We start from the raw sequence: 6,000 nt of genomic DNA on the forward strand, positions 1-6,000 counted from the left end.
GCCAACAGCAGGAGAGGCCAGCACTGTGCCTGGGCCTGCATGTGAGTTGGCGGCTGCCTCCCTTGAGCATGTGTCACGTGTTTAACTTTTAAACCTAGGTTTCAGGTATCAAACTCAGGCCCTTCTGAGCCCTGCAAGGCAAGCGCTTTACCTACTGAGCCATCTCCCAAGTCCTGGGAGATATTTTGATAAGCAAATTAAAAAAAAAATCAAACCAAGACAAGAGACTGAGGATTGTGGGAAGGGTTATACATCCTTCCCTCAGAGGAAGCAAGTCCTTTCTTCCTACAGTCCAGAGCTCCACTGACGACACAGGTTGGAAGGCCAGAGAGGGCCACTGTGTAGCCAGCGGACATCTCATCAAAGTGTGAGTAAAGGTGGGTGCTCACTCAGTGTCTTTTGTTGCAGGGCAGGTGTGGGTTTAGGAGCCCAGAGTGGAGGAAGACAAGATGATCCTCACATGCTTTGTGAAGAAGAAGGGAAAAGAAGAGAGAGAGAGAGACAGAGGATGAGGCAGGCCCAAGCAGGGTTGCTGGGCCAGGCACTCGCTTGCTGAATGCGGGCAAGCCGTTGCAGATTGCAGATTGCAGATTGCAGATTGCCCCGTGTTGGGGACAGGGCCAGGCATGCTGTGCAGAAAAAGGCCCCTGACTAGAAGCTACCTGTAGCCTAGTAGGGAGTCGTCTATACCTGAATAATAGTTTGGCTGCCCTACACGTGGAAAGGAATCTGAACATGGGGTTGGGAAGACCTGGAGGGTTTAGGAGGTGGGAGGGAGGGGCTAGAGCTGGGAAACCTGAAGGTCGGCTACAGCCAAAGGTTCCTGGGCTTACACTCCGGCTCTGCAGAAGAGAGAAAGGAGCAGGGCGTCTCCAGAAAGCCTCTAGAATGAAGCCCACGCCCACGCCCACACGCCTTCCCTCTGAGCTCCATTTTGGACTCACTGGCTGGTCTTGTTATGGCTGGTGTAGAACAGCTGGTGACCATCTCTGGGGCGGAGAACACTTCCTCTCAGTGTCGAAGGAATTTGGGGAAATGCTGCCAGCTGTCCATGTAGACTTCCTGGTCATCATCACTCCGGAGGCCTGGCAGAGGATGATGGAAGCAAAGGACTCAGGGCCTGAGGCTGGTGGCACTGGAAGGAGATGCATGGCCCGAGGACAAAGGAAGGGCCATGAAGCTGATATGGGGAAATTCGGGGCTTTCTGGAGGGGTTCTTGGTGCATTTTAGTGCAAGTCACATGGGAGCGCATGGACGATTTTATTAGAGTTTAAACTGCCCAGGACAGGTAAGCTGTAAATTTCAGTGGCTGCCTGAAGGGGAGGAGGGGGGAAGAGAAAAGGTCAGGTCATTCCCTCCACTCCGTTAGATCAGCACAGGTGTCAGACGCTGGCGGGAGGGAGCGTTAGGAAAGAGTGTGGAGAAAGCCTACATAGGTTTCAGCCAGGCTGAAGGAGACAGACGACATCAGAAAGCTGACACTAAGAAGGGTGAGAACACCCCACTGAACCTCGTGATGCTTCAGCTAGGAAGGACGGTTAGGGAGGTGGGGATTCTGGAAGGAGGGGTCTGGTATCTCCTTGAAAGACTAATGGTTCCTCCTGCCTTTATAGCATTGCTAAGGTACATCTGCCTTCCAAGAGGTTGTCCCTTCTTCCCGAGCCTCCTAGCCAGGTAACTGACCTTCTAACTGTAATGTTAGGTGTTCACCCAGGCCAGAGTTCCTTAGCTAGTTCCCTCCAGTTTCTTATGTGCTTTCAGCGTGGCTGGTGTCTGAGCCCCGTGCGGGCCTGACTTTTCCTCCCTGACTCTGGAGCGACCGACACTCCCTTGCCCACCAGTTTCAGGGAAAGGCCAGTCCTGCTGGGAAGGTGCTTTGGTGAGTTCCACGGAAACTTGGCTGCCCATGCAAAGCTGTGAGCTTCCCCAGTCACCTTTTCTACACTCCAGAGACTGTATCATTTGAGGCTCCACAGCTGGGGAGTGACACACAGGCTAGATGACAGCTGCTGGCCATCACTCAGCTGGACAGGATGCAGATGTGTTGAGATATTTAAACAGGGGTGGAGACAGCTGGGCCAACGAGATAAGTTGTGATAGTCACAGAAACAAAGAAATGACCCAGTCTATAATCTGCACAAAAAGAGGAGAGCCCACTCCACTTCTAAGTCATTGTGGGAACATAAAGTTCTCCAGAAGACCTGGCCAGCGTTCTTTAAAACCACCAAGGCTAGATATGACACGGCAAGATCATGGTGCTGCTCTAGGATGGAGGGACTTAGGAGACTTAAGAAAGGCCAGGTGGGATCCTGGTTTAGATCCTCAGCCATTGATAGGATGGTTGGTGAAATCAGAATCAAATGTGTTCATTAGTCCATTTCATTTTGCTCTAACAAAATGCCAGTGGCTAATATAGAGGTTGATGGCCAGTGGGAAGGCTCTACCGGTAAGGATGCTTGCCACCAAACTTGACAACATGATTCTTGTTAGCATTCTGTCTAAGCTCCACCCACAGTTACCTGGCAACAGCCAGGTGTGCCTGACGCTATAAAAGGGACCTCTTCACTCTCTTGCGCTCTTGTTCTCTTGCTCTTGACTTCCCTTTCCCCCCTCTCTCCCCATTCCCTTCCCCCATCTCTCTCCACATGCTCATGGCCGACATCTATTCTTCTACTTCTCCTCTTCTCTCTGTCTCTGTCAGTCTCTGTCTCTGTCTCTCTCTGTGTCTCTCTCTGTCTCTCTCTCTGCCTTTCTCTGCCCTACTGCCCTCTTAAATTCCCTCCCTATGCCCTTAATAAACGCTATACTATACCGACGCGTGACTGGTTTCTCAGGGGGAAGAGACTCCTCAGCATGAGCCCGCTGAGGCACCCCCTTTCCCTAAACCTCACACACCTCCACCTCCATAGGACATATCTCCCCTCTCTATATCTTTTTATAGAGATATCAATTCTGACCTCTGGAACCCACATGATGGAAGGATAAAACAGTCTCACAAGTTGTTCTCTGACCTCACCTGCACACATGCTCATATGTGCACCTGCGTGCGCACGTGCGCACACACACACACACACACGCACACACACACACACACACACACTATTTTTAAAGGAAATAAGTTGACTTAGCTTGTGTTCTGGAGGGTCAAGTGTGTGGGACCAGCATCTGACCCACTCTGGTGAGAGGCCTCCAGGCAGATGGCATTACAATATTGAGAGCATATCAATGGCCAGGCAGGAAGCAAGAGCAACAGCCCAGACAACTGAACTCTTTTAGTAACAACCCATGCTTGAGACTCTCCAACACTAACCCCTCTGAGGTCATTGTGTCCCTTGAGGCACATCTCTTAAGGTCCCTCCTTCTCCTTCGAACAGCCATCCTGGGTATTAAAATTCCAGAATGTAAGTATTTAAGACATGTGAAACCATACCCAAACCATGACACCTATCAGGTCAGTGTCCGTTCACAGGCATTAGCTCTCTCTGCTGTGATTATATGACACCGGCATTGAGGAAAGCTAGCTGACTTCTACACAAGGATACCCTTTCTAAAACAGTTTCAAAATAAGCAAAGAGAGGGGTGGATGAGGAAGGGCCTCAGGCCCTAGAAATTTAACCATTCTCTGGGAGGGAAGCAGGCTCTGGGCTCTTGTAGAACACTCCCTGAGCCGTATTCTCTGATAACTGGTGTTACTCCTCTGAGAGGAAAAACCCTCAGATCGTGCCCTCCAGTCCGGTGGTCTGTGGACCCAAGAGAAAGACAAGTACCTAAGTTCACATCCACTTCTCTTCTGAAGGGCCAAAGCTACCCAAGCCCGGTGCTGACGTGGGCCTATCACCTCAGGGATGGCAAATTCAAAAGGCAGCCTGAACTACAGAGCAAGTCCAAGGTCAGCACACTACAAAGTGAACCTCGTTCTCTAAAACAGCATACGTATGGTTCGGTGGCGCACACATATACCCAGTGTCAGCGAGATGGAAACAGGAGGCCTTCTTTGGCAAGGTGACACTGTCTGGACGACTGACCAACCAGCCTACCAACCAACCAACCAACCAAGACCTCAGTCACCTCTAAGGTGGTGCACGGCCAGCTCCAAGTAAGCAACAGGGCAGTCACCCCAGCACTACCGTGTGTTATGGCTCCTTTGGAGGCAAAGCATTTACCAAACAGAGCACTGACACATGGCTTGGTGGCCTGGAACACAGGAGACAGGAGTCAGCCGCAGACTGCTGAGTGTATAGCCAGCAGCACATCGCACACCCGCCCACACTCACTCATTCATTCATTCATTCATTCATTCACTCATTCATTCATTCATTCACTCATTCACTCATTCACTCATTCACTCATTCACTCATTCAGTCATCCATTCATTGCAGGAGAGTTCCCCAGCTGGTTGAGGGAGCAGACAGCACAACAGGTAGCAGAATCATCTTGAGGTGGTGGGAGAGAGAGAGGAGGGGTGGTGCGGGGAGCCTGGGAGATGAAGCTACCATTTTGCTGACTGTCGGGCACGCACGTAGACACAGCACAGCGGGGAATCCCGCTGAGGGGCGGGTGATGCTGGATAGAGCTGGGAAGACCAGCTAGGTGCTCAGGAAGTTGCACATGAGCTGCAAGGTTGAGTTACTGTGCTTAGCTCACTGCTGGGAAGTTGAGCGCTGTGCTTCCCAGGGTTATTGGACTTTTCTTGGGGCACTCCTTCCTGGGGTGGAAGTCATTAGAGCTTGGCTCGCTGCAGCGGATGGGAGGACTTACCAGGGAAGAGCATACTTCCCTAACCCCAGGAAACCAGGATGTGTGTCCTGAGATTCACATTCACTCTGCACGTCCCTGAGGAAAAGGCAGCAGCCACTGGGTCCTCTCAGACTCTGGTGGACGTCCCCAGGCAAGCGCTTCTGGCTGTAGTAGGTCTGGCAGCCCTTGGGGTGGGTGGGGCTGCTCTGTGGCTACTGTGGTCCCAGGACCTTGGTCTGGGTACTGGAGGAGGGAGGCATGGGGCAATTTCCACTCCAGGGAGAGCTCCCCCCACCTCTTCTTTGGGATCCTGCATTGTGAGTTCTCAGGGTCAGGTCTCAGATGGGGTCCAGGGCCTTCCACCCAGGACTGTGATCTACTCTGTCTTCTTGCTGTAGTTTGAGCCTAGGTCTTGACAGTCCTACTAAGCCAGTCTCAGCTGCCATTTCCCAGTGTGGCACTGGAAGAGGGGGCGTAAGGGGATCCAGTGACTCACCAGATAATCTTTGGGGTCCTGACATGAAGCTCAGGTTTGAACAGAAGGTAAGAGGCTTGCACGGCTCAGCAGTCCCAGGCGAGGTATTTTCCAGGTGAGAAATCTATGCCTCAGAGGATTGGGTGGCCATGCTTCTTATCTGTCTCTAAGGATGATAGAGGTGATGTGTTTTAAACTTGTCACAATGACAATGGGGGAGGTATTAATAAAAAGAGGAAGCAGGGAAGAGGCTGGAGAGCCTGTGAGTACCTGCTCTCTGGCGCTGAGAGCTGTGCTGGGAGCATGGCTGCTCCCTCAGAGATTATCAGCACCACAGACATTTTGCCAAAGCCAGGAACTCCTGAGGAATTCAGACTCAGGGAGCTTGGGTGGGTGGAGAGGTCCTATCATGCTGGGGACTGGTTAAGCAGCTCCTTCCTAGACCAAATGTGGCTGCAGACAGGTCTATGGGCAAGAAGACGGACAGGACATGCTGAACTGTCCCGAGAGCCATATTTGTCAGGGAGGGGTGTGGAGCATCTCCAACTTTTCCTGTGTCTATATATTGCATTCATTCTGCACTGAACATTTTATTTCTATTTATCTGTGTGTGCATGTGCCTGTGGAGGCCAGAGGTCAACCTTGGTGTCATTCTTTAGGTTTTTTGAGACAGGGTCTTTCACTGGTCTAGAAATTTGACACTTGACATTTTCAGGCTGGAGGGGTAGATGGCTTAGTGGTTAGAGGCGCTTCCCGATGTCCCAGGTTCAGTTCCCAGAACCCAAGT

This window comes from Rattus rattus, chromosome 8, assembly GCF_011064425.1.
Source record: "Rattus rattus isolate New Zealand chromosome 8, Rrattus_CSIRO_v1, whole genome shotgun sequence".
NCBI lineage: Eukaryota > Metazoa > Chordata > Mammalia > Rodentia > Muridae > Rattus > Rattus rattus.